Source organism: Siphateles boraxobius, unplaced genomic scaffold, assembly GCF_051911475.1.
Source record: "Siphateles boraxobius isolate OS27281-9 unplaced genomic scaffold, OSU_SipBor_1 15, whole genome shotgun sequence".
Lineage (NCBI taxonomy): Eukaryota > Metazoa > Chordata > Actinopteri > Cypriniformes > Leuciscidae > Siphateles > Siphateles boraxobius.
The window spans coordinates 560,224-587,925 of record NW_027508755.1 but is presented as its reverse complement, the minus strand read 5'-3'; the positions used below and the strand labels follow the sequence as shown (position 1 = coordinate 587,925).

Here is a 27,702-nt window from a genome sequence, read left to right as displayed (position 1 = left end):
TTTGACCTGTCAAAGTTTCCTACAAGTCTCCACAGCAAGGATGCATAGATTTATGGGCGTGGTAAGCAGAAGAAAAATGAGTCTGCACATGCACCAGTAAGTAGCACATCTCGATGGGTAGCATGAATCGTCAGAACACCTGTTGTTGTTATATTATTAATTTACTACAAGTATGCTGCTAGTTCAGGCACACATTTATTTTCCTGTTGGTTCTTTGCAATGTTAATAAAATATATTGTACGTTAATTCTTTATGGGTCATTACTTTGTACTTTTAAAGCAAAGTATTTATATTCACACACACACACACACACACACACACACAAAAGATTCAGATAATCGATAATCGCTTTTGAATCGAATCGCAGGCCTCTGAATCGTAATCGAATCGAATCGTGAGGTGCCTAGAGATTCCCACCCCTATTAAATAGCCCAATTTTGGCAGCAGTTTTCGCTTACGGCCATACCACCTTGGGCACGCCCGATCTCGTCTGATCTCGGAAGCTAAGCAGGGTCGGGCCTGGTTAGTACTTGGATGGGAGACCGCCTGGGAATACCAGGTGCTGTAAGCTTTAAAAAAAAAAAAAAAAAAGTCCCTGAGCTTCTTCAAAAAGCCTTAAAAAGTCTCTGAGATTCTTCAGAAAGCATGAAAGAGTTTGAGTTTTTTCAAAAGTTCTTCTTAGTTTTCTTCACTAATGATCTAACCTTTTAAATAAGGCCTGGTTAGTACTTGGATGGGAGGCCGCATGGGAATACTAGGTGTTGTAAGCTTTTTTAAGAAAAAAAAAAGAGTGCCTGAGCTTCTTCAAAAAGCCTTAAAACGTCTCTGAGATTCTTCAAAAAGCATGAAAGAGTTTGAGTTTTTTCAAAAGTTCTTCTTAGTTTTCTTCACTAATGGTCTAACCTTTTAAATAAGGCCTGGTTAGTACTTGGATGGGAGGCTGCATGGGAATACTAAGTGTTGTAAGCTTTTTTAAGAAAAAAAAAAAAAGAGTCCCTGAGCTTCTTCAAAAAGCCTTAAAAAGTCTCTGAGATTCTTCAGAAAGCATTAAAGAGTTTGAGTTTTTTCAAAAGTTCTTCTTAGTTTTCTTCACTAATGATCTAACCTTTTAAATAAGGCCTGGTTAGTACTTGGATGGGAGGCCGCATGGGAATACTAGGTGTTGTAAGCTTTTTTAAGAAAAAAAAAAGAGTGCCTGAGCTTCTTCAAAAAGCCTTAAAACGTCTCTGAGATTCTTCAAAAAGCATGAAAGAGTTTGAGTTTTTTCAAAAGTTCTTCTTAGTTTTCTTCACTAATGGTCTAACCTTTTAAATAGCCCAATTTTGGCAGCAGTTTTCGCTTACGGCCATACCACCTTGGGCACGCCCGATCTCGTCTGATCTCGGAAGCTAAGCAGGGTCGGGCCTGGTTAGTACTTGGATGGGAGACCGCCTGGGAATACCAGGTGCTGTAAGCTTTAAAAAAAAAAATAAAAAAAAAGAGTGCCTGAGCTTCAAAAAGCCTTAAAAAGTCTCTGAGATTCTTCAGAAAGCATGAAAGAGTTTGAGTTTTTTCAAAAGTTCTTCTTAGTTTTCTTCACTAATGGTCTAACCTTTTAAATAAGGCCTGGTTAGTACTTGGATGGGAGGCCGCATGGGAATACTAAGTGTTGTAAGCTTTTTTAAGAAAAAAAAAAAGAGTCCCTGGGCTTCTTCAAAAAGCCTTAAAAAGTCTCTGAGATTCTTCAGAAAGCATGAAAGAGTTTGAGTTTTTTCAAAAGTTCTTCTTAGTTTTCTTCACTAATGGTCTAACCTTTTAAATAAGGCCTGGTTAGTACTTGGATGGGAGGCCGCATGGGAATACTAGGTGTTGTAAGCTTTTTTAAGAAAAAAAAAAAGAGTGCCTGAGCTTCTTCAAAAAGCCTTAAAACGTCTCTGAGATTCTTCAGAAAGCATGAAAGAGTTTGAGTTTTTTCAAAAGTTCTTCTTAGTTTTCTTCACTAATGGTCTAACCTTTTAAATAGTAGGGGTGGGGGAAAAAATCGATTCTTAGATGCATCGCGATGCGGACGTGGACGATTCTGAATCGATTCACAAATGTCAAAAATCGATTTTCAACAAAAAAAAATTTTTTTTTTTTTAGATATGTAGCCTATTTACAATGACGTAATATTGACGGAACGCAAAAGACGGAACTCTGAAGCGCGGGAGTGCAGTGCCCGGACCGTCTGTCTGTGGCGTGCGCACATAACAGAGACGCGATGGCTGAGCGCGAAATCCAAACACCCTCCTCGTTAAAAGCTGACGTGTGGAAATATTTTGTCTTCTATGAAGTTGAAGGGGGAAAGGAGCTGGACAAGAGCCACACTAGTTGTAAGCTTTGTAGAATAAAACTAAAATATTTCGGCAACACGACAAATATGAGAAGCCATATGACACGTTTCCACCCAGAGGAGGAAAAACACTCGACTGTACCAGAGCCGTTTCTCTCTATGGCTCTGGGCTGTACCGGTGTTCAGACGATTTCTGCTGCGTTGTCGAAAAATGCTACCCAAACGCGAATCGATCATAGATAATGTTGATTCATTCTCTATTGTTTCCATAATGGTGTAAATCTCACAATATTATAACATCGTTATTTCATTTTAATCAGGGTAAGTGTATGGGGAGCATATTTGGCTATTTTAAATGAACTAGCAATTATCACATTTGATATAACAAGTAAAAATGATATTATTATATGAAATAAAATTATAATAAAATTCGAAGTTAAGAGTACAGTATAATGTACTGTTTTTATTTTTAAAACGGTGTGAAAAGTAAAAATTATCATCAAATATTCATCTTTGACCTGTCAAAGTTTCCTACAAGTCTCCACAGCAAGGATGCATAGATTTATGGGCGTGGTAAGCAGAAGAAAAATGAGTCTGCACATGCACCAGTAAGTAGCACATCTCGATGGGTAGCATGAATCGTCAGAACACCTGTTGTTGTTATATTATTAATTTACTACAAGTATGCTGCTAGTTCAGGCACACATTTATTTTCCTGTTGGTTCTTTGCAATGTTAATAAAATATATTGTACGTTAATTCTTTATGGGTCATTACTTTGTACTTTTAAAGCAAAGTATTTATATTCACACACACACACACACACACACACACACAAAAGATTCAGATAATCGATAATCGCTTTTGAATCGAATCGCAGGCCTCTGAATCGTAATCGAATCGAATCGTGAGGTGCCTAGAGATTCCCACCCCTATTAAATAGCCCAATTTTGGCAGCAGTTTTCGCTTACGGCCATACCACCTTGGGCACGCCCGATCTCGTCTGATCTCGGAAGCTAAGCAGGGTCGGGCCTGGTTAGTACTTGGATGGGAGACCGCCTGGGAATACCAGGTGCTGTAAGCTTTAAAAAAAAAAAAAAAAAAGTCCCTGAGCTTCTTCAAAAAGCCTTAAAAAGTCTCTGAGATTCTTCAGAAAGCATGAAAGAGTTTGAGTTTTTTCAAAAGTTCTTCTTAGTTTTCTTCACTAATGATCTAACCTTTTAAATAAGGCCTGGTTAGTACTTGGATGGGAGGCCGCATGGGAATACTAGGTGTTGTAAGCTTTTTTAAGAAAAAAAAAAGAGTGCCTGAGCTTCTTCAAAAAGCCTTAAAACGTCTCTGAGATTCTTCAAAAAGCATGAAAGAGTTTGAGTTTTTTCAAAAGTTCTTCTTAGTTTTCTTCACTAATGGTCTAACCTTTTAAATAGCCCAATTTTGGCAGCAGTTTTCGCTTACGGCCATACCACCTTGGGCACGCCCGATCTCGTCTGATCTCGGAAGCTAAGCAGGGTCGGGCCTGGTTAGTACTTGGATGGGAGACCGCCTGGGAATACCAGGTGCTGTAAGCTTTAAAAAAAAAATAAAAAAAAAGAGTGCCTGAGCTTCAAAAAGCCTTAAAAAGTCTCTGAGATTCTTCAGAAAGCATGAAAGAGTTTGAGTTTTTTCAAAAGTTCTTCTTAGTTTTCTTCACTAATGGTCTAACCTTTTAAATAAGGCCTGGTTAGTACTTGGATGGGAGGCCGCATGGGAATACTAAGTGTTGTAAGCTTTTTTAAGAAAAAAAAAAAGAGTCCCTGGGCTTCTTCAAAAAGCCTTAAAAAGTCTCTGAGATTCTTCAGAAAGCATGAAAGAGTTTGAGTTTTTTCAAAAGTTCTTCTTAGTTTTCTTCACTAATGGTCTAACCTTTTAAATAAGGCCTGGTTAGTACTTGGATGGGAGGCCGCATGGGAATACTAGGTGTTGTAAGCTTTTTTAAGAAAAAAAAAAAGAGTGCCTGAGCTTCTTCAAAAAGCCTTAAAACGTCTCTGAGATTCTTCAGAAAGCATGAAAGAGTTTGAGTTTTTTCAAAAGTTCTTCTTAGTTTTCTTCACTAATGGTCTAACCTTTTAAATAGTAGGGGTGGGGGAAAAAATCGATTCTTAGATGCATCGCGATGCGGACGTGGACGATTCTGAATCGATTCACAAATGTCAAAAATCGATTTTCAACAAAAAAAAATTTTTTTTTTTTTAGATATGTAGCCTATTTACAATGACGTAATATTGACGGAACGCAAAAGACGGAACTCTGAAGCGCGGGAGTGCAGTGCCCGGACCGTCTGTCTGTGGCGTGCGCACATAACAGAGACGCGATGGCTGAGCGCGAAATCCAAACACCCTCCTCGTTAAAAGCTGACGTGTGGAAATATTTTGTCTTCTATGAAGTTGAAGGGGGAAAGGAGCTGGACAAGAGCCACACTAGTTGTAAGCTTTGTAGAATAAAACTAAAATATTTCGGCAACACGACAAATATGAGAAGCCATATGACACGTTTCCACCCAGAGGAGGAAAAACACTCGGCTGTACCAGAGCCGTTTCTCTCTATGGCTCTGGGCTGTACCGGTGTTCAGACCATTTGTGCTGCGTTGTCGAAAAATGCTACCCAAACGCGAATCGATCATAGATAATGTTGATTCATTCTCTATTGTTTCCATAATGGTGTAAATCTCACAATATTATAACATCGTTATTTCATTTTAATCAGGGTAAGTGTATGGGGAGCATATTTGGCTATTTTAAATGAACTAGCAATTATCACATTTGATATAACAAGTAAAAATGATATTATTATATGAAATAAAATTATAATAAAATTCGAAGTTAAGAGTACAGTATAATGTACTGTTTTTATTTTTAAAACGGTGTGAAAAGTAAAAATTATCATCAAATATTCATCTTTGACCTGTCAAAGTTTCCTACAAGTCTCCACAGCAAGGATGCATAGATTTATGGGCGTGGTAAGCAGAAGAAAAATGAGTCTGCACATGCACCAGTAAGTAGCACATCTCGATGGGTAGCATGAATCGTCAGAACACCTGTTGTTGTTATATTATTAATTTACTACAAGTATGCTGCTAGTTCAGGCACACATTTATTTTCCTGTTGGTTCTTTGCAATGTTAATAAAATATATTGTACGTTAATTCTTTATGGGTCATTACTTTGTACTTTTAAAGCAAAGTATTTATATTCACACACACACACACACACACACACACACACACAAAAGATTCAGATAATCGATAATCGCTTTTGAATCGAATCGCAGGCCTCTGAATCGTAATCGAATCGAATCGTGAGGTGCCTAGAGATTCCCACCCCTATTAAATAGCCCAATTTTGGCAGCAGTTTTCGCTTACGGCCATACCACCTTGGGCACGCCCGATCTCGTCTGATCTCGGAAGCTAAGCAGGGTCGGGCCTGGTTAGTACTTGGATGGGAGACCGCCTGGGAATACCAGGTGCTGTAAGCTTTAAAAAAAAAAAAAAAAAAGTCCCTGAGCTTCTTCAAAAAGCCTTAAAAAGTCTCTGAGATTCTTCAGAAAGCATGAAAGAGTTTGAGTTTTTTCAAAAGTTCTTCTTAGTTTTCTTCACTAATGATCTAACCTTTTAAATAAGGCCTGGTTAGTACTTGGATGGGAGGCCGCATGGGAATACTAGGTGTTGTAAGCTTTTTTAAGAAAAAAAAAAGAGTGCCTGAGCTTCTTCAAAAAGCCTTAAAACGTCTCTGAGATTCTTCAAAAAGCATGAAAGAGTTTGAGTTTTTTCAAAAGTTCTTCTTAGTTTTCTTCACTAATGGTCTAACCTTTTAAATAGCCCAATTTTGGCAGCAGTTTTCGCTTACGGCCATACCACCTTGGGCACGCCCGATCTCGTCTGATCTCGGAAGCTAAGCAGGGTCGGGCCTGGTTAGTACTTGGATGGGAGACCGCCTGGGAATACCAGGTGCTGTAAGCTTTAAAAAAAAAATAAAAAAAAAGAGTGCCTGAGCTTCAAAAAGCCTTAAAAAGTCTCTGAGATTCTTCAGAAAGCATGAAAGAGTTTGAGTTTTTTCAAAAGTTCTTCTTAGTTTTCTTCACTAATGGTCTAACCTTTTAAATAAGGCCTGGTTAGTACTTGGATGGGAGGCCGCATGGGAATACTAAGTGTTGTAAGCTTTTTTAAGAAAAAAAAAAAGAGTCCCTGGGCTTCTTCAAAAAGCCTTAAAAAGTCTCTGAGATTCTTCAGAAAGCATGAAAGAGTTTGAGTTTTTTCAAAAGTTCTTCTTAGTTTTCTTCACTAATGGTCTAACCTTTTAAATAAGGCCTGGTTAGTACTTGGATGGGAGGCCGCATGGGAATACTAGGTGTTGTAAGCTTTTTTAAGAAAAAAAAAAAGAGTGCCTGAGCTTCTTCAAAAAGCCTTAAAACGTCTCTGAGATTCTTCAGAAAGCATGAAAGAGTTTGAGTTTTTTCAAAAGTTCTTCTTAGTTTTCTTCACTAATGGTCTAACCTTTTAAATAGTAGGGGTGGGGGAAAAAATCGATTCTTAGATGCATCGCGATGCGGACGTGGACGATTCTGAATCGATTCACAAATGTCAAAAATCGATTTTCAACAAAAAAAAATTTTTTTTTTTTTAGATATGTAGCCTATTTACAATGACGTAATATTGACGGAACGCAAAAGACGGAACTCTGAAGCGCGGGAGTGCAGTGCCCGGACCGTCTGTCTGTGGCGTGCGCACATAACAGAGACGCGATGGCTGAGCGCGAAATCCAAACACCCTCCTCGTTAAAAGCTGACGTGTGGAAATATTTTGTCTTCTATGAAGTTGAAGGGGGAAAGGAGCTGGACAAGAGCCACACTAGTTGTAAGCTTTGTAGAATAAAACTAAAATATTTCGGCAACACGACAAATATGAGAAGCCATATGACACGTTTCCACCCAGAGGAGGAAAAACACTCGGCTGTACCAGAGCCGTTTCTCTCTATGGCTCTGGGCTGTACCGGTGTTCAGACCATTTGTGCTGCGTTGTCGAAAAATGCTACCCAAACGCGAATCGATCATAGATAATGTTGATTCATTCTCTATTGTTTCCATAATGGTGTAAATCTCACAATATTATAACATCGTTATTTCATTTTAATCAGGGTAAGTGTATGGGGAGCATATTTGGCTATTTTAAATGAACTAGCAATTATCACATTTGATATAACAAGTAAAAATGATATTATTATATGAAATAAAATTATAATAAAATTCGAAGTTAAGAGTACAGTATAATGTACTGTTTTTATTTTTAAAACGGTGTGAAAAGTAAAAATTATCATCAAATATTCATCTTTGACCTGTCAAAGTTTCCTACAAGTCTCCACAGCAAGGATGCATAGATTTATGGGCGTGGTAAGCAGAAGAAAAATGAGTCTGCACATGCACCAGTAAGTAGCACATCTCGATGGGTAGCATGAATCGTCAGAACACCTGTTGTTGTTATATTATTAATTTACTACAAGTATGCTGCTAGTTCAGGCACACATTTATTTTCCTGTTGGTTCTTTGCAATGTTAATAAAATATATTGTACGTTAATTCTTTATGGGTCATTACTTTGTACTTTTAAAGCAAAGTATTTATATTCACACACACACACACACACACACACACACAAAAGATTCAGATAATCGATAATCGCTTTTGAATCGAATCGCAGGCCTCTGAATCGTAATCGAATCGAATCGTGAGGTGCCTAGAGATTCCCACCCCTATTAAATAGCCCAATTTTGGCAGCAGTTTTCGCTTACGGCCATACCACCTTGGGCACGCCCGATCTCGTCTGATCTCGGAAGCTAAGCAGGGTCGGGCCTGGTTAGTACTTGGATGGGAGACCGCCTGGGAATACCAGGTGCTGTAAGCTTTAAAAAAAAAAAAAAAAAAGTCCCTGAGCTTCTTCAAAAAGCCTTAAAAAGTCTCTGAGATTCTTCAGAAAGCATGAAAGAGTTTGAGTTTTTTCAAAAGTTCTTCTTAGTTTTCTTCACTAATGATCTAACCTTTTAAATAAGGCCTGGTTAGTACTTGGATGGGAGGCCGCATGGGAATACTAGGTGTTGTAAGCTTTTTTAAGAAAAAAAAAAGAGTGCCTGAGCTTCTTCAAAAAGCCTTAAAACGTCTCTGAGATTCTTCAAAAAGCATGAAAGAGTTTGAGTTTTTTCAAAAGTTCTTCTTAGTTTTCTTCACTAATGGTCTAACCTTTTAAATAGCCCAATTTTGGCAGCAGTTTTCGCTTACGGCCATACCACCTTGGGCACGCCCGATCTCGTCTGATCTCGGAAGCTAAGCAGGGTCGGGCCTGGTTAGTACTTGGATGGGAGACCGCCTGGGAATACCAGGTGCTGTAAGCTTTAAAAAAAAAAATAAAAAAAAAGAGTGCCTGAGCTTCAAAAAGCCTTAAAAAGTCTCTGAGATTCTTCAGAAAGCATGAAAGAGTTTGAGTTTTTTCAAAAGTTCTTCTTAGTTTTCTTCACTAATGGTCTAACCTTTTAAATAAGGCCTGGTTAGTACTTGGATGGGAGGCCGCATGGGAATACTAAGTGTTGTAAGCTTTTTTAAGAAAAAAAAAAAGAGTCCCTGGGCTTCTTCAAAAAGCCTTAAAAAGTCTCTGAGATTCTTCAGAAAGCATGAAAGAGTTTGAGTTTTTTCAAAAGTTCTTCTTAGTTTTCTTCACTAATGGTCTAACCTTTTAAATAAGGCCTGGTTAGTACTTGGATGGGAGGCCGCATGGGAATACTAGGTGTTGTAAGCTTTTTTAAGAAAAAAAAAAAGAGTGCCTGAGCTTCTTCAAAAAGCCTTAAAACGTCTCTGAGATTCTTCAGAAAGCATGAAAGAGTTTGAGTTTTTTCAAAAGTTCTTCTTAGTTTTCTTCACTAATGGTCTAACCTTTTAAATAGTAGGGGTGGGGGAAAAAATCGATTCTTAGATGCATCGCGATGCGGACGTGGACGATTCTGAATCGATTCACAAATGTCAAAAATCGATTTTCAACAAAAAAAAATTTTTTTTTTTTTAGATATGTAGCCTATTTACAATGACGTAATATTGACGGAACGCAAAAGACGGAACTCTGAAGCGCGGGAGTGCAGTGCCCGGACCGTCTGTCTGTGGCGTGCGCACATAACAGAGACGCGATGGCTGAGCGCGAAATCCAAACACCCTCCTCGTTAAAAGCTGACGTGTGGAAATATTTTGTCTTCTATGAAGTTGAAGGGGGAAAGGAGCTGGACAAGAGCCACACTAGTTGTAAGCTTTGTAGAATAAAACTAAAATATTTCGGCAACACGACAAATATGAGAAGCCATATGACACGTTTCCACCCAGAGGAGGAAAAACACTCGGCTGTACCAGAGCCGTTTCTCTCTATGGCTCTGGGCTGTACCGGTGTTCAGACCATTTGTGCTGCGTTGTCGAAAAATGCTACCCAAACGCGAATCGATCATAGATAATGTTGATTCATTCTCTATTGTTTCCATAATGGTGTAAATCTCACAATATTATAACATCGTTATTTCATTTTAATCAGGGTAAGTGTATGGGGAGCATATTTGGCTATTTTAAATGAACTAGCAATTATCACATTTGATATAACAAGTAAAAATGATATTATTATATGAAATAAAATTATAATAAAATTCGAAGTTAAGAGTACAGTATAATGTACTGTTTTTATTTTTAAAACGGTGTGAAAAGTAAAAATTATCATCAAATATTCATCTTTGACCTGTCAAAGTTTCCTACAAGTCTCCACAGCAAGGATGCATAGATTTATGGGCGTGGTAAGCAGAAGAAAAATGAGTCTGCACATGCACCAGTAAGTAGCACATCTCGATGGGTAGCATGAATCGTCAGAACACCTGTTGTTGTTATATTATTAATTTACTACAAGTATGCTGCTAGTTCAGGCACACATTTATTTTCCTGTTGGTTCTTTGCAATGTTAATAAAATATATTGTACGTTAATTCTTTATGGGTCATTACTTTGTACTTTTAAAGCAAAGTATTTATATTCACACACACACACACACACACACACACACACACAAAAGATTCAGATAATCGATAATCGCTTTTGAATCGAATCGCAGGCCTCTGAATCGTAATCGAATCGAATCGTGAGGTGCCTAGAGATTCCCACCCCTATTAAATAGCCCAATTTTGGCAGCAGTTTTCGCTTACGGCCATACCACCTTGGGCACGCCCGATCTCGTCTGATCTCGGAAGCTAAGCAGGGTCGGGCCTGGTTAGTACTTGGATGGGAGACCGCCTGGGAATACCAGGTGCTGTAAGCTTTAAAAAAAAAAAAAAAAAAGTCCCTGAGCTTCTTCAAAAAGCCTTAAAAAGTCTCTGAGATTCTTCAGAAAGCATGAAAGAGTTTGAGTTTTTTCAAAAGTTCTTCTTAGTTTTCTTCACTAATGGTCTAACCTTTTAAATAAGGCCTGGTTAGTACTTGGATGGGAGGCTGCATGGGAATACTAAGTATTGTAAGCTTTTTTAAGAAAAAAAAAAGAGTCCCTGAGCTTCTTCAAAAAGCCTTAAAAAGTCTCTGAGATTCTTCAGAAAGCATGAAAGAGTTTGAGTTTTTTCAAAAGTTCTTCTTAGTTTTCTTCACTAATGGTCTAACCCTTAAAATAAGGCCTGGTTAGTACTTGGATGGGAGGCCGCATGGGAATACTAGTTGTTGTAAGCTTTTTTAAGAAAAAAAAAAAAAGAGTCCCTGAGCTTCTTCAAAAAGCCTTATAAAGTCTCTGAGATTCTTCAGAAAGCATGAAAGAGTTTGAGTTTTTTCAAAAGTTCTTCTTAGTTTTCTTCACTAATGGTCTAACCTTTTAAATAGCCCAATTTTGGCAGCAGTTTTCGCTTACGGCCATACCACCTTGGGCACGCCCGATCTCGTCTGATCTCGCAAGCTAAGCAGGGTCGGGCCTGGTTAGTACTTGGATGGGAGACCGCCTGGGAATACCAGGTGCTGTAAGCTTTTAAAAAAAAAAATAAAAAAAAAAGAGTGCCTGAGCTTCAAAAAGCCTTAAAAAGTCTCTGAGATTCTTCAGAAAGCATGAAAGAGTTTGAGTTTTTTCAAAAGTTCTTCTTAGTCTTCTTCACTAATGGTCTAACCTTTTAAATAAGGCCTGGTTAGTACTTGGATGGGAGGCCGCATGGGAATACTAGGTGTTGTAAGCTTTTTTAAGAAAAAAAAAAAAAAGAGTCCCTGAGCTTCTTCAAAAAGCCTTAAAAAGTCTCTGAGATTCTTCAGAAAGCATGAAAGAGTTTGAGTTTTTTCACAAGTTCTTCTTAGTTTTCTTCACTAATGGTCTAACTTTTTAAATAGCCCAATTTTGGCAGCAGTTTTCGCTTACGGCCATACCACCTTGGGCACGCCCGATCTCGTCTGATCTCGGAAGCTAAGCAGGGTCGGGCCTGGTTAGTACTTGGATGGGAGACCGCCTGGGAATACCAGGTGCTGTAAGCTTTTAAAAAAAATAAAAAAAATAAAAAGAGTGCCTGAGCTTCAAAAAGCCTTAAAAAGTCTCTGAGATTCTTCAGAAAGCATGAAAGAGTTTGAGTTTTTTCAAAAGTTCTTCTTAGTTTTCTTCACTAATGGTCTAACCTTTTAAATAAGGCCTGGTTAGTACTTGGATGGGAGGCCGCATGGGAATACTAGGTGTTGTAAGCTTTTTTAAGAAAAAAAAAAAAGAGTGCCTGAGCTTCTTCAAAAAGCCTTAAAACGTCTCTGAGATTCTTCAGAAAGCATGAAAGAGTTTGAGTTTTTTCAAAAGTTCTTCTTAGTTTTCTTCACTAATGGTCTAACCTTTTAAATAAGGCCTGGCTAGTACTTGGATGGGAGGCCGCATGGGAATACTAAGTGTTGTAAGTTTTTTTAAGAAAAAAAAAAAAAGAGTCCCTGGGCTTCTTCAAAAAGCCTTAAAAAGTCTCTGAGATTCTTCAGAAAGCATGAAAGAGTTTGAGTTTTTTCAAAAGTTCTTCTTAGTTTTCTTCACTAATGGTCTAACCTTTTAAATAAGGCCTGGTTAGTACTTGGATGGGAGGCTGCATGGGAATACTAAGTGTTGTAAGCTTTTTTAAGAAAAAAAAAAAAAGAGTCCCTGAGCTTCTTCAAAAAACCTTAAAAAGTCTCTGAGATTCTTCAGAAAGCATGAAAGAGTTTGAGTTTTTTCAAAAGTTCTTCTTAGTTTTCTTCACTAATGGTCTAACCTTTTAAATAGCCCAATTTTGGCAGCAGTTTTCGCTTACGGCCATACCACCTTGGGCACGCCCGATCTCGTCTGATCTCGGAAGCTAAGCAGGGTCGGGCCTGGTTAGTACTTGGATGGGAGACCGCCTGGGGATACCAGGTGCTGTAAGCTTTTAAAAAAAATAAAAAAAATAAAAAGAGTGCCTGAGCTTCAAAAAGCCTTAAAAAGTCTCTGAGATTCTTCAGAAAGCATGAAAGAGTTTGAGTTTTTTCAAAAGTTCTTCTTAGTTTTCTTCACTAATGGTCTAACCTTTTAAATAAGGCCTGGTTAGTACTTGGATAGGAGGCCGCATGGGAATACTAGGTGTTGTAAGCTTTTTTAAGAAAAAAAAAAGAGTGCCTGAGCTTCTTCAAAAAGCCTTAAAACGTCTCTGAGATTCTTCAAAAAGCATGAAAGAGTTTGAGTTTTTTCAAAAGTTCTTCTTAGTTTTCTTCACTAATGGTCTAACCTTTTAAATAAGGCCTGGTTAGTACTTGGATGGGAGGCCGCATGGGAATACTAAGTGTTGTAAGCTTTTTTAAGAAAAAAAAAAAAGAGTCCCTGAGCTTCTTCAAAAAGCCTTAAAAAGTCTCTGAGATTCTTCAGAAAGCATGAAAGAGTTTGAGTTTTTTCAAAAGTTCTTCTTAGTTTTCTTCACTAATGGTCTAACCCTTAAAATAAGGCCTGGTTAGTACTTGGATGGGAGGCCGCATGGGAATACTAGTTGTTGTAAGCTTTTTAAGAAAAAAAAAAAAAGAGTCCCTGAGCTTCTTCAAAAAGCCTTATAAAGTCTCTGAGATTCTTCAGAAAGCATGAAAGAGTTTGAGTTTTTTCAAAAGTTCTTCTTAGTTTTCTTCACTAATGGTCTAACCTTTTAAATAGCCCAATTTTGGCAGCAGTTTTTGCTTACGGCCATACCACCTTGGGCACGCCCGATCTCGTCTGATCTCGGAAGCTAAGCAGGGTCGGGCCTGGTTAGTACTTGGATGGGAGACCGCCTGGGAATACCAGGTGCTGTAAGCTTTTAAAAAAAAAAAATTAAAAAAAAAGAGTGCCTGAGCTTCAAAAAGCCTTAAAAAGTCTCTGAGATTCTTCAGAAAGCATGAAAGAGTTTGAGTTTTTTCAAAAGTTCTTCTTAGTCTTCTTCACTAATGGTCTAACCTTTTAAATAAGGCCTGGTTAGTACTTGGATGGGAGGCCGCATGGGAATACTAGGTGTTGTAAGCTTTTTTAAGAAAAAAAAAAAAAGAGTCCCTGAGCTTCTTCAAAAAGCCTTAAAAAGTCTCTGAGATTCTTCAGAAAGCATGAAAGAGTTTGAGTTTTTTCACAAGTTCTTCTTAGTTTTCTTCACTAATGGTCTAACCTTTTAAATAGCCCAATTTTGGCAGCAGTTTTCGCTTACGGCCATACCACCTTGGGCACGCCCGATCTCGTCTGATCTCGGAAGCTAAGCAGGGTCGGGCCTGGTTAGTACTTGGATGGGAGACCGCCTGGGAATAACAGGTGCTGTAAGCTTTTAAAAAAAATAAAAAAAATAAAAAGAGTGCCTGAGCTTCAAAAAGCCTTAAAAAGTCTCTGAGATTCTTCAGAAAGCATGAAAGAGTTTGAGTTTTTTCAAAAGTTCTTCTTAGTTTTCTTCACTAATGGTCTAACCTTTTAAATAAGGCCTGGTTAGTACTTGGATGGGAGGCCGCATGGGAATACTAGGTGTTGTAAGCTTTTTTAAGAAAAAAAAAAAGAGTGCCTGAGCTTCTTCAAAAAGCCTTAAAACGTCTCTGAGATTCTTCAGAAAGCATGAAAGAGTTTGAGTTTTTTCAAAAGTTCTTCTTAGTTTTCTTCACTAATGGTCTAACCTTTTAAATAGCCCAATTTTGGCAGCAGTTTTCGCTTACGGCCATACCACCTTGGGCACGCCCTTGTGGAAGCAGGAAGTAGCTCAGATATCAGAGAGAGAGCAAACAAAGTGTTTTGTGAGTTTGAGAACTGTAAACAGAAGCCTTTATCTCAAAATAACCTTTTAAAAAAGGGGGAACTTGTGTGCAGTGGAGTTATTTACTCCCCAAACAGCGTATGCTGTTTGGGGATAAATACTTTACGTGCTGGGATGGCTACAGCGCTGGGTGACAAAATGGAGGTGGGAAGTGGCCTGGAGAAAAGGAGCATGAGAGAAAAGAATGGAGAACTGGATCAAAGAGAAAGGAATTATGAAAAGAAGCTCACTGTGCTGGTGGAAATAGAAGGAGAAGAGAGAGTAACAATGATGGAGTTGTTGAAGAAAGTGAGAGAAGAATGCGGAGTGGTGATCGGGTGCAGGTACAAAACACCAAAAGAATATGAATTGACATTGGAAGAAGAAAAAGCAAAGGATAAGTTACTGGACGGACTAAGGATAAAGAAAAGTCGAGTGATGGCAAAAGAGGTGGACTGTATGGAGATGGTGGTCTCGTTCCTCGGCCTGCCAACATACATACAGGATGAGGAGATATTGAGAAAGCTCTCGGATTGGGGAGTTAAAGCAGTCTCAAGGGTGAAAAGGAGAATGTGGCCGGGGACAGATATCGCCGACGGGACAAGGTTTTTAAAAGTAAAATTCAACAAAGAGGTAAAATCGCTACCGTATTCTACAAAATTTGAGACATTAGGAGGGACGGAGCACTTCAGGGTCATTCACGACAGGCAAGTGAAAGTCTGTCGTTTGTGCATTCAGCCAGGGCACATTGTTAGAGACTGCCCGAGCTTCAGATGCTATAAATGTGACAAGCAGGGGCATTACGCAAGAGAATGCAAGGAGGCGAACTGCAGTGTGTGCAATATGCGACCTGGACTGTGTGTGTGTGAAACACCAGCGGAGATGGATGAGGAAAACAGCGATGGGAAGGAGTCGGATCTGTACGAGGTGGGCGAGGAGGTGGAGAGCGAAGTAGAGGAAGGTGCGGCGACTGGAGAAGAAGAGAGAAGGGGCACATGGAGTGGAGAAGAAAGAATTGGGGATTGGAGAGTGACTGAGAGCGTGAGCAGTCAAGAGGAGGAGGCTCCAGGACGGTTGCGGAGAGAGAGACAGAAAAAAAAGAAAGAGAGGGAAGCGGAACCTGGTAAGGAGATGGCATCGAAGGACGTGGAGTGTGAAGACGGAGAAGGGGAGACAACGAAAGGCGGAGGCGAGAGTCAGGAGGGTGACAACGCGAAAAGGCGAGGTGAAAAGCCGCAGATGGAAGGAGGTGGAGGAAAGAAAGAGGTGCCAGAGAGTCATGACAAAGTTGATGATGAGGAAATGGACACAAGTGATGGGAAAAGAGTGCAGAAGAAGAGAAAGAAGAAAGAAAGGGAAGAGCACAATGCAGAAAGTAAGTGCTTGGAAGTATCAAAATGATTGTTAATGTTTTCAAAACTATATTATTTGCTATGTGGGGGATTATGAACATTGCCTGTTTGAACAGCAATGGACTAAGAGACGAAAATAAGTTTGAGAGTGTGAAGAGATTACTGAAAGGCGATATACTCTGTCTACAAGAGACGCACTGGTCTGATGACACAATGGTCAATATAAAAAAGAGATGGCAAGGTGATATTTTTGTCAATCACGGGAATGCAAAATCCCGTGGCGTGGCAACCCTGATAAAAGAAGGTAGAGTTAATAGTGCGAATGAAGTATACAAGGATGGTAATGGGAGAGTGTTAGTGACTGAATTTGTGTTTCATAATGAACTTTTCAGGCTGATAAATGTTTATGCACCAAATATAGAAAATGAAAGAAAAGAACTATTCAAAGAAATGAAGCCGCTGTGCAAAGGCAACTATATAGTGGTGGGGGACTTTAATGTATGGTGCACGAGACTGGACGCTTCATGCAGCGCAAACTTTAAGTCTGATGTTTCTAGAAAATATTTAATTGAGTGGATGCAAAATGAGGACGTGGTTGATGTATGGAGGGAAGAGAATCCCTACAAAAAAGAATTCTCTAGAAGACAAATGGTGATGGGAGTTTTGAAACAAAGCCGTATAGATTTATGTTTAACCAAAAGGGAAATGTTAAAATATGTTAAAAATGTAAAATATAAGTTTGTAGGTGTAAGTGATCATGCTATAATGATGGTAAAGATGGGTGTAATCAGGGAAGAGAGGGGAGGAGGAATCTGGTGTTTGAATGCTGACTTGCTAAAAGAAGAGGCATACAAAGAAAATATCAGAAAATGCATAAATTATGAAATGCAAAACTCATTATTTGATGAGGATGTATGTGAGTGGTGGGAGAAAATGAAAGAGAAAATCAAAAAAAGGAGTATTAGATATGCAAAGCAAAGGAATTTTATGAGAAGGAGTAAAGTTGAGGCAATGGAAAATGATTTGAAGAGGGAAGCAGAAAAAATAGAAAGAAATCCAGAGCAAGATACAGAGCGTTTTATGCAGTTAAAAGCAGAAATAGAAGAGTATGAGAATGAGAAAAGTAAGGGTGCAATGATACGGAGTAGAGCGCAGTATGCGTTAGAGGGAGAAAGAAGCACAAAGTTCTTTTTAAACTTAGAAAAGAAAAAACAGAGGAAAAAGCATATAACAGAATTGGAAAACGAAAAAGGTGATAAGATTACTGATTATGTGGAGATAATAAGTGAAGTAGAAACGTTTTATAAGGGACTATTTAAGAAAGAAGGGGTAAAACAGGAATGTGTAGAGGGAGTTTTAAATACTGTGAGTGCAAGGCTAAGTGAAGTGGAGAAAAACGAATGTGATAGAGACATAGGTATCGAAGAAATAAAAGAAGCAATAAAACAGACAAAGAAAAATAAAAGCCCAGGCTCAGACGGATTAACACACGAATTTTATAAGGCCTTAATAGAGACTGTAGCACCAATACTGTGGAAGGTTTATAGAAGTATGGAAGAGGGAAGGCAAATGCCGGAGTCTATGGGGCTAGGAGTAATCACAATACTATATAAAAATAAAGGAAGTCCAATGAAGCTAGAAAACTATAGACCATTAACTCTTTTAAATACTGATTATAAAATACTGACAAAAGTATTGGCAAATAGGATAAAAGAGGTTGTTGGGACAATAGTTTCGCCAAGCCAAGCTTATAGTATAAAGGGAAGAGACATCACGGATACAATTTGCACAATAAGGGACGTAGTAGAAGGGATGGGGAAAGATGGAAAAGGGGGATTCATTTTATCTATAGATTTAAATAAAGCGTTTGACAGGGTGGAACATAGCTTTATAGAACAGACAATGGGGAAATTTGGGTTTGGGGATAGGATGCAAAAGTGGATAAAATTAATATATGAGAATGCTAAAAGTTATGTTAAAGTTAATGGGATATTAACTGACCCCTTCCCGTTAGAGAGGTCAGTTAGGCAAGGTTGTCCGCTGTCAGCATTATTGTACTCAATAACAGCCGAGCCGCTGGCGACACTCATCAAAAAAGATGAAGAGATAAAAGGTATCCAAATACCAAATGGGGGATTGAGTGTAATACACCAATATGCAGATGACACTACGTTTACGGTTAGGGACATAGAGAGCATAAATAAAATTAGGAAACAGATAGAAAAATATGGGAAAGCGTCAGGTGCAAAAATAAATGTGGAAAAATCTGAAATAATGAGTATAGGAGGAGTGATGGTTGAAGGGGCAGATGTTCCATTTAAAATAACGAAAGACTTTATAAAAATTCTAGGGGTAAATATAGGAGAGAATGCAAAAGAGGCAAGAGATGCAACATGGACGGGAGTGCTAAACAAAATCAAGCAAGTGTTACAGTTTTGGAGACTAAGAGAATTATGGCTAAGAGGCAAGGTGGTGGTGGTTAATTCTTTATTGTTAACTAAATGTAATTATGTGATGGAAGCAATTGACTTACCGGACTGGGTGTTAAATGGAATAAAAGAGGCGGTGAATATTTTTGTGTGGGGTGGGAAAGGAGTGAAAATATCAGCAAAAACATTAATAGCAGATTACAGTGAGGGGGGTTTGAAGTTGATAGATTTAAATGTTAAAAGGAACGCAGTAAGAGTTAAAACAATAAAAAAGTATTTATGTGGCAAAATAGAATATGGATGGAAGGGGTATATGAGAAAATATCTAAATGAAGGTGGAGGTTGTGGTGAAGAAGGTGTGTTCATGGTGTTAAAAAAGCCAATGATTGAAAAGTTGCCTTTATTTTATCAAGAAGTGCTTACTGCATGGGCTGAGTTTGTGGTGAATGTACAATATGAATGTGAAAACATAAACCAAGTACACAATCAGCCGATATTCCTGAACCCAAGAATAAGGAGAGGAGGGAAAATGCTCTACAACAGACTATTCATGAGAGCGGGGGTAAGGAAAGTAAAAGACTTAGCATATGAATATGTGAAAGGTTTTTTGCCGAATAGGGCGATATTTGATTGTGTGGTGGGGTGGGATGATGAAATTGAGAAAGCAAAAGTGGATGGTGAATGTGAAAACATTAAAAAAAGCTTGCCGGAAAAGTGGGTAGAAGGGATTGAAAGAGAAATTACCAAAGTGGGAGATTGGGGAATGCCTGAAATGTATATTGTGGAAAACGAGAGAAAAAAGTTTTTGTGGGAGGTAAATGTGAAAACGATATACAAAATAATGGTGAAAAAGGAAATAAAAATGCCTGCATCAGAGGCGGTATGGCCTAGAGTTTTTCCTGGCCTGAAAGAAAAGACAATATGGAGAAACTTAAATGTAAAATATAACGGATTAGACTGTGAGAATTTTGACTTCAAACTGAGACACAACAGAATATACACGAAAGTGGTTATTCATCAAATAAACAAAAATGTGAGTAGAGAATGTGACATGTGTGAGACAGAGCCAGAAACTCTGATGCATATTTTCTTTGAGTGCAAGGAGCTTGAGGAGTTCCATGTAAAAATTAAAAGACTGATAAAAGATGGAACGGGAAAAGATGTAGCAGGGGATGAGTGGAAAAAACTGTTTTTATTTGGTGAAAGTACAAATTATAAGGATAAGATGGTGAATTTATGGAATTTAATTTTGAGTAATGCAAGGTATGCAATATGGCTGAGGAGGAATATGGCATACTTTGATAGAAAGAAAGTGGATGTGAGTGATGTTTTCAAGAGTATTGTTAGAAAGAATGTGTTTACAATGTGGAAATACCTAAGCAAAGATGAATTTGAAAGAGCATTTGTAGAAGAAAGTGGATTTATAAGTATAAAAGAAGGCTTAAGTTTAAAATTTTGAAAAAATGATTATTTTAGTTGGGTAAAAAGTTTTTTTTGGTTTTGTTTGAATGATGTAATATGACGTAAATTCAAAGTTTATGATGTATATACAAAATGGACCGAATATGCAATGAGTTTGAGAATGTTAGGTATGAAATATGAGCTATGTAAATATTATTTTTGTACTTTTTGATAATAAAAAAAAAAAAAAAAAAAAAAAAAAGGCACGCCCGATCTCGTCTGATCTCGGAAGCTAAGCAGGGTCGGGCCTGGTTAGTACTTGGATGGGAGACCGCCTGGGAATACCAGGTGCTGTAAGCTTTTAAAAAAAAAAATTAAAAAAAAAAGAGTGCCTGAGCTTCAAAAAGCCTTAAAAAGTCTCTGAGATTCTTCAGAAAGCATGAAAGAGTTTGAGTTTTTTCAAAAGTTCTTCTTAGTCTTCTTCACTAATGGTCTAACCTTTTAAATAAGGCCTGGTTAGTACTTGGATGGGAGGCCGCATGGGAATACTAGGTGTTGTAAGCTTTTTTAAGAAAAAAAAAAAAAAGAGTCCCTGAGCTTCTTCAAAAAGCCTTAAAAAGTCTCTGAGATTCTTCAGAAAGCATGAAAGAGTTTGAGTTTTTTCAAAAGTTCTTCTTAGTTTTCTTCACTAATGGTCTAACCCTTAAAATAAGGCCTGGTTAGTACTTGGATGGGAGGCCGCATGGGAATACTAGTTGTTGTAAGCTTTTTTAAGAAAAAAAAAAAAGAGTCCCTGAGCTTCTTCAAAAAGCCTTATAAAGTCTCTGAGATTCTTCAGAAAGCATGAAAGAGTTTGAGTTTTTTCAAAAGTTCTTCTTAGTTTTCTTCACTAATGGTCTAACCTTTTAAATAAGGCCTGGCTAGTACTTGGATGGGAGGCCGCATGGGAATACTAAGTGTTGTAAGCTTTTTTAAGAAAAAAAAAAAAAGAGTCCCTGGGCTTCTTCAAAAAGCCTTAAAAAGTCTCTGAGATTCTTCAGAAAGCATGAAAGAGTTTGAGTTTTTTCAAAAGTTCTTCTTAGTTTTCTTCACTAATGGTCTAACCTTTTAAATAAGGCCTGGTTAGTACTTGGATGGGAGGCTGCATGGGAATACTAAGTGTTGTAAGCTTTTTTAAGAAAAAAAAAAAAAGAGTCCCTGAGCTTCTTCAAAAAGCCTTAAAAAGTCTCTGAGATTCTTCAGAAAGCATGAAAGAGTTTGAGTTTTTTCAAAAGTTCTTCTTAGTTTTCTTCACTAATGATCTAACCTTTTAAATAAGGCCTGGTTAGTACTTGGATGGGAGGCCGCATGGGAATACTAGGTGTTGTAAGCTTTTTTAAGAAAAAAAAAAGAGTGCCTGAGCTTCTTCAAAAAACCTTAAAACGTCTCTGAGATTCTTCAGAAAGCATGAAAGAGTTTGAGTTTTTTTCAAAAGTTCTTCTTAGTTTTCTTCACTAATGGTCTAACCTTTTAAATAGCCCAATTTTGGCAGCAGTTTTCGCTTACGGCCATACCACCTTGGGCACGCCCTAGTGGTAGCAGGAAGTTGTGTGGCAGTAGTTGGGAGAGGAAGGCTCTCCCCCATTTTGTTTTCTTCTATTTGTGTTTGTTTTGTGAGTTTTTTTACTGTAAGTTAGTTTTTTAGTTTTTGTTTTTGTTTGTTAAACCACCTAACAGCAGCATATCGCTGTCTGGAGGGTGGTTGATCTTTTTTTTTCTCCAAATGGACGGATTAAATGGTAACGACTTGGAACTGGCTGGAGAGAAACGTATGGCAAACGACACTGGACTGGCTGGAGAGAAACGCTTGGCAATCGACACTGGAATGGATTATCGACAACGAGCTGGACATGATGTGAGAGACAAGAGTGCAGGACGGAAATACCTAAAGGAGGCGACAATGATTTTGAATGTGGAAAATGTCAATGAGGTGAGAGCGGTGGATATTATAAAGGCGGTGGTGGAAAAATGTGGACATGGGAAAATTCTGGCGTTAAGGCCAAGACAAGGAAAAGAATATGAACTAACAATGGAAAATGAAGAAACATGTGAGGATTTGATGGACGGACTGAATATAAAAGGAGTGAATTGTGACATTAAAAAGCTGCAAAATAGAGACTATGTTGTTTCCTTCATGCACCTGCCCGTCTACCTGGAGGATAGAGAAATAATTGAAAAATTGGAGGGATGGGGAGTTAATCCCATTTCAAAGATTAAAAGAAGACACTACCCGGGCACGGATATTGAGGATGGAACGAGGTTCCTTAAAGTAAGGTTCCCGAAAGAGGTGGCATCGTTGCCTTACAGCACAAGGCTGGAAACGGCAGAGGGGCAGCAGTATTTTAGGGTGATGCACAGTCACCAGGTGAAGACCTGTCGGCTGTGCATGAGCCCAGATCATCTGCTAAAAGAGTGCCCAGATTTTAAATGCCACAAATGTGAAGAAAGAGGACACTTTGCAAGAGACTGTAACGCAGCCAGGTGCCCGGAGTGTCGGAAAATTTTAAATAAATGTGAGTGTTTGATGGAGGAAGAGGAAGGAGGTAGGGAACACCAGGTGGACGGACAGGTGCATGAAGGAAACAACGAGGAGGAAAGACAAACTGATGCAGGACAAGAGAAACAAGTTATACAACAAAAAGAAACAGAAGAAGGAACGAGCAACAGAGAGGAGGAAGGAGAGCAAGAGAACAATAAAGATAAAGAACAAACAATGGAACAGGACATGCAATGGTCAGCAATGGGAATATCGGACAGTAGTAAAAGTTATCGGGATGACATGGAGAAGGATGAAATAACGATGGACAACATGGAGAACAACAGAGGAGGGAGAGGACAAATAAGAAGAAGGTCATTGAAGTTTGAGCCAAATCTGGAAAATGCAAGAAAAAAGACTACGACAAGGGGCCGAGATCAAAGTGCAAACAGATATGAAGTGTTAAAGGACCTGGAGGGAGAAAATGGAGAATAATGTTTTTTAGGTATTTATTTTTCTTTCTTTTAATGGTTTTAAGTTGTGTTACTTTTAATGCAAGGGGACTGATGGACATGGGAAAATTTGAAAGAGTGAAAGAAAAGTGTAGAGGAGAAGATGTTATTGTTTTACAAGAAACAAATTGGAAAGAGAGTGTGATGATGGAATATAAAAAGAAATGGGAAGGGGATATTTTATATAATAATGGGGATGGTAGGCTTGGAAGAGGGGTGGCGTTTTTAATGAGAAAAGATGCTTTTAATACAACCAAAGTGGTGTACAAAGATACGATAGGAAAATGCATGGCTGTGGAAGTAAATTACGAAGGATGTGAATTGATTTTAGTGAATGTACATGCACCAACAGAAGAGAAAGAAAAGAAAGAATTTTTTAATTGTTTAAGGAGTGTAATAAAGAAATATAAGGAAATAATAATGATGGGGGATTTTAACACTGTTTTTAGCAAACAAGACATGGCAGAGGGGATGGTTTTTAAATCAGACACAGGGAGGAAAGAATTAAATGAATTGATGAGGGAAAATAATTTAATAGATGTATGGAGAGAGAGAAATGGGAGGAGAAAAGTTTATTCAAGGAAGCAAATAGTGGGGCATTTTATATGTAAAACAAGAATTGATTATGTGTTATGTACAAGAAATGTGGAGAACTTTATCAAAAAAATCAGCTATGAAGAAACTAGTTTTAGTGATCATAAGTTTGTACGTTTTAAAATAGATTGGAGTAATGTGCAAAGGGGACCGGGTACGTGGATTTTAAATACAGAGATTTTAAAGAATGAAGATTATGTTGCAGAGATAAAAGGAATTATAGAGAAAGAGAAGGATAATGCAATGTATGAGGAAGATAAAAGAATGTGGTGGGAGAATGTTAAATATCTAATTAAATGGTTTTCAATAAAGTATTGCAGCATCTTACAAACAAGTAAAAGACACAAAGAAAAAGAAACAAAGGAGACGTTAGAAAGAGAATTAAACAATGAGAATAAAGACATACAAAAGATAAAAGAAATAGAGGAGAATTTGAAAGAAATAGAAGAAAAAGAATATGAGGGGGCAAGATTAAGAAGTAAGAACAAATATATGGTGGAGGGGGAGAAATGCACAAAGTTCTTTTTTGACTTGGAGAAAAAAAGGGCACAAGTTGGAATAATAAAAGAAATAAAAGGGAAAAGTGGAGAGATTGTGGAGGGGAATGAAAAAGTGCTAGAGGAGATAAAGGCTTTTTATGAGGATCTTTTTAAAACAAGAGGGGTAGAAGAAGAGGTAAAAAATAAACTGTTAAATTATATTGAACCAAATTTAAGTGAAGAGGATAAAAAAGAATGTGATGGGGAAATCAAGAAGGATGAGATTGAAAGAGCGATAGATCAACTAAATAAAAGGAAAAGCCCAGGGATAGATGGTTTGGGAAGTGAATTTTATATATGTTTTAAGGAATTTTTAATAGAGATTTTAAAGGAGGTTTTTAGGGAAATTTTTAAAGAGGAAGAGATGAATGAAAGGATGGGAATGGGGCTGATGAAGCTAATATATAAAAAGAAAGGTGAACTAACAGATTTAAAAAACTACAGGCCGATAACAATGTTAAATACTGATTTAAAGATATTAGCAAAGATCCTTGCAAATAGGTTAAAAGAAGTGATGCCACGAATAATAAAAACAAATCAAGCATATGCAGTTAAAGGAAGAGACATAGCAGACATAACGATGAGTATAAGGGACACAATACAATACATAAAAGAAAAGAATGGAGACGGGTATTTTATCAGCTTAGACTTTGAAAAGGCTTTTGATAGAGTGGAGCATGAATATTTGTTTGGGGTTTTAAATAGGTTTGGTTTTGGTGAGAATTTTATGAAATGGATAAAGATTTTATATAAGGGGGCTCTAACAAAAATAAAATGTAACGGATTTTTAACAGAATGTTTTAAAATAACTAGATCAATTAGACAAGGATGTCCACTCTCAGCTTTATTATACTCTCTTGTAGCGGAACCTTTAGGCCTAGCAATAAGAAAAGAAGAGAAAATAAAAGGAATACAAATACAGGAAAGCAAAGCAGAAGGAAAAATTTTCCAATACGCAGATGACACAACAATAATAGTTAAAAGGGAAGAGTGTGTAAAAGAAGTAATGAAGAATGTACAAGAATATTGCAAAGGATCCGGAAGTAAAATTAATGAGGACAAGACGGTATATATGAGGTTCGGGGCAACGTCAGTTTTAACGGAATACTTTAATTTTAAGGAAGTTGAAGAAATTAGAATTTTAGGGATTTTAATGGGAAAGGATGGGAGGCAAGTAAGAGAAAAAATGTGGGAGGAATTGATAACAGGAATAGAGCGGAGGTTGAATTTTTGGAGATTGAGGGCTTTAAATTTGAAAGGGAAGGTTTTAGTATTGAATGTTTTAATGGCTTCAAAGTTGTGGAATGTTTTATATGTGACAGAAATGCCTTTGTGGGTAGAAGGGAGGTTGAAGAAATGTTTTCTTTGTTTTTTGTGGGAGGGTAAACCCCCAAGAATAGCGTATAACACTTTAATAGGGCCATTAGAAGAAGGTGGGTTGGGGTTAATGGATATTAAACAAAGGAAAAATTGCTTAAGGGTTAAAATAGTCAAAAAATTGTTGCAAGACGAAAATGAAACAGAATGGAAGAAAGTTATGAAATATTTTTTAAACAAATGTGGGAATTTTAATTTGGGGGAGGATATTTTATGGATGAAAACAAAAAACTGGATGGCGGAAGGATTATCGGTTTTTTATAAGGAAATTTTAAGTGCTTGGGGGGATTTCTTAAATGTAATAGATTATAATCTGAAAGGAAGAGAAAACATTTTAAACCAACCTCTGTTCTTAAACAAAAGTATTTTAAGAGATGGGAAAGAGATCTTTTTTAAAAAATGGATGGATGTGGGTATAACAAGGGTAAGAGATGTTTTGTATGAATTTAAAGAAGGGTTTTTACCATCACAATTTATAATGGATGCAATGGAGGAAGCAAAAGAGGAATGCAGCAAACGAGAAATAGAGAATAAATACGAAATTATCAAATACGCAATACCGGAGGAATGGATTAAAAGAATAGAAAACATGGAGGAATGGAAGAAAGAGAAAGACATTTATGTCAGACTTAAAGGAAAACTATGTAATTTTAAGTAGTGTAATGTGAAAGATTTTATTGTTATTTTAGAGATGGTGTTTTTAAAGAACCAGTTGCTAACATTTTTTGGGTACAGAAAATTAAGGACCTGAAAAAAGAAAGTATATGGAGAAATATGAGGGGAAAGTTTGTGGAAGTAAAACTTGAATGTTTAGAGTATTTTATAAGGCACAAAGTAATTTTTACCGAATGTATTTTAACTAAGATTGGAATGGAACAGAATGCAACATGTAAAGTATGCCAAGAAGAAGACGAAGGGATTTTACACTTGTTTTTATACTGCAAAGAGTTGGAGGGTTTTTACAGAAAATGCAAAAGGGTGATAAAAGAATTAATTGAGGACTGGGACGAAGATGTAATAGAATGGAAGAGGATAGTGATGTTTGGATGGGAGGAAAATTGTCAAAGTAAACAGTTTGTGAACCTGTTAGTAATGTTGATAAAAAATGCAGTATGGGAAAGAAGAAATGTGGCAAAAAAAGGAAAAGTGGTGCTTGATGTTTGGAATGTTCTTAAAAGGAGAACAGAAAGATATATTGAAGGATTGTATTGGTATTTTAAGTATGAAAAAATGTTGCAAAGCTTTTATGTTGTTTTTACTCCAAGGGTTTCTAAAGTTTTAAAAGATCTAGCATGGAATGTACCTGAAAGTGATTTGGATTTTTAATTTTAATTTTTACTTTTATTTTGTATATTTTAAATGGCATCATGATATTTTTCACAAGGACAAGGTTCACGTGACATTCTCTCTCTGGATTTCGAGGATCGGGTCAGGCAGATTCTGTAGGCTGTGGTTGTGGTCTCTGCATTCTGTCTGTTTTTATTGGTCCACACCTTTTGCTCTTTCATTGTGACATTACTAGAGGTGTGCAAATTTCTTCTCTGCTGATTTTCCTACTTATTGCTTATAGATGATTGGTTGTAAATGTATGAGAAATAAAAAAATAAATAAAAAAAAAGGCACGCCCGATCTCGTCTGATCTCGGAAGCTAAGCAGGGTCGGGCCTGGTTAGTACTTGGATGGGAGACCGCCTGGGAATACCAGGTGCTGTAAGCTTTAAAAAAAAAAAAAGTGCCTGAGCTTCAAAAAGCCTTAAAAAGTCTCTGAGATTCTTCAGAAAGCATGAAAGAGTTTGAGTTTTTTCAAAAGTTGTTCTTAGTTTTCTTCACTAATGGTCTAACCTTTTAAATAGCCCAATTTTGGCAGCAGTTTTCGCTTACGGCCATACCACCTTGGTCACGCCCGATTGGTACGTTCCAGGAAGTGTTTGGTCTCAGTGGGGTGGAAGAGGTTCACCCAAAAGTTTTGTGTTTTGTTTTGCGGTTTTGTGTATTTTAAATAAGTGTTTTTGTTTAAGTTTTTCGTATTAGTTTTTGTATTTGTCCTCCCAACAGCTTAGCTGATTGGGAGGGATTGAGTTTTTTTTTTTTTTTTTTGGAGAAATGGACGGACAAACGGCTATGGATAAGGACTTGGCACGAGAAACACGTCGGAGAAAGGAAAATGGACTGGACAAAGGACAACGAGAAAAGGATTTCCCTGAAAAGAGAAACAGAAGAAAACTACACGAAGGACGCAACGATTGTGATTGATTTGATGGAGGTACAGGACGGGAAGGCGGAGGATATTATAAAAGCATTGACGGAGAAGGTGGATGTGACGAATATACTAGCGATAAGACCAAAAATGATGAAGGAATATGAAATTACATTTGAGAAAGAGGAAGATATTGAGAAGCTGGATGATG

General features: G+C 37.6%; 14 non-coding genes across 14 annotated transcripts; all 14 read left to right on the top strand.

Moving 5' to 3' along the window:
* The first annotated feature begins 452 nt into the window (after positions 1-452).
* Positions 453-571, top strand: LOC143738716 (5S ribosomal RNA). The gene has a single exon (XR_013203966.1). It is a non-coding gene; the product is annotated as a 5S ribosomal RNA (ribosomal RNA).
* A 766-nt stretch (positions 572-1,337) lies between these two features.
* Positions 1,338-1,456, top strand: LOC143738715 (5S ribosomal RNA). Its single transcript, XR_013203965.1, has one exon. It is a non-coding gene; the product is annotated as a 5S ribosomal RNA (ribosomal RNA).
* Positions 1,457-3,275: 1,819 nt separating this feature from the next.
* LOC143738714 (5S ribosomal RNA) lies at positions 3,276-3,394 on the top strand. Its single transcript, XR_013203964.1, has one exon. It is a non-coding gene; the product is annotated as a 5S ribosomal RNA (ribosomal RNA).
* A 365-nt stretch (positions 3,395-3,759) lies between these two features.
* LOC143738713 (5S ribosomal RNA) lies at positions 3,760-3,878 on the top strand. Its single transcript, XR_013203963.1, has one exon. It is a non-coding gene; the product is annotated as a 5S ribosomal RNA (ribosomal RNA).
* A 1,822-nt stretch (positions 3,879-5,700) lies between these two features.
* On the top strand, positions 5,701-5,819 carry LOC143738712 (5S ribosomal RNA). The gene has a single exon (XR_013203962.1). It is a non-coding gene; the product is annotated as a 5S ribosomal RNA (ribosomal RNA).
* Positions 5,820-6,184: 365 nt separating this feature from the next.
* LOC143738710 (5S ribosomal RNA) lies at positions 6,185-6,303 on the top strand. The gene has a single exon (XR_013203960.1). It is a non-coding gene; the product is annotated as a 5S ribosomal RNA (ribosomal RNA).
* Positions 6,304-8,121: 1,818 nt separating this feature from the next.
* LOC143738709 (5S ribosomal RNA) lies at positions 8,122-8,240 on the top strand. Its single transcript, XR_013203959.1, has one exon. It is a non-coding gene; the product is annotated as a 5S ribosomal RNA (ribosomal RNA).
* A 365-nt stretch (positions 8,241-8,605) lies between these two features.
* LOC143738708 (5S ribosomal RNA) lies at positions 8,606-8,724 on the top strand. The gene has a single exon (XR_013203958.1). It is a non-coding gene; the product is annotated as a 5S ribosomal RNA (ribosomal RNA).
* Positions 8,725-10,547: 1,823 nt separating this feature from the next.
* LOC143738707 (5S ribosomal RNA) lies at positions 10,548-10,666 on the top strand. The gene has a single exon (XR_013203957.1). It is a non-coding gene; the product is annotated as a 5S ribosomal RNA (ribosomal RNA).
* A 567-nt stretch (positions 10,667-11,233) lies between these two features.
* On the top strand, positions 11,234-11,352 carry LOC143738731 (5S ribosomal RNA). The gene has a single exon (XR_013203981.1). It is a non-coding gene; the product is annotated as a 5S ribosomal RNA (ribosomal RNA).
* A 373-nt stretch (positions 11,353-11,725) lies between these two features.
* On the top strand, positions 11,726-11,844 carry LOC143738706 (5S ribosomal RNA). The gene has a single exon (XR_013203956.1). It is a non-coding gene; the product is annotated as a 5S ribosomal RNA (ribosomal RNA).
* A 776-nt stretch (positions 11,845-12,620) lies between these two features.
* On the top strand, positions 12,621-12,739 carry LOC143738730 (5S ribosomal RNA). Its single transcript, XR_013203980.1, has one exon. It is a non-coding gene; the product is annotated as a 5S ribosomal RNA (ribosomal RNA).
* A 772-nt stretch (positions 12,740-13,511) lies between these two features.
* On the top strand, positions 13,512-13,630 carry LOC143738705 (5S ribosomal RNA). The gene has a single exon (XR_013203955.1). It is a non-coding gene; the product is annotated as a 5S ribosomal RNA (ribosomal RNA).
* Positions 13,631-14,003: 373 nt separating this feature from the next.
* On the top strand, positions 14,004-14,122 carry LOC143738726 (5S ribosomal RNA). The gene has a single exon (XR_013203976.1). It is a non-coding gene; the product is annotated as a 5S ribosomal RNA (ribosomal RNA).
* Positions 14,123-27,702: the final 13,580 nt, after the last annotated feature.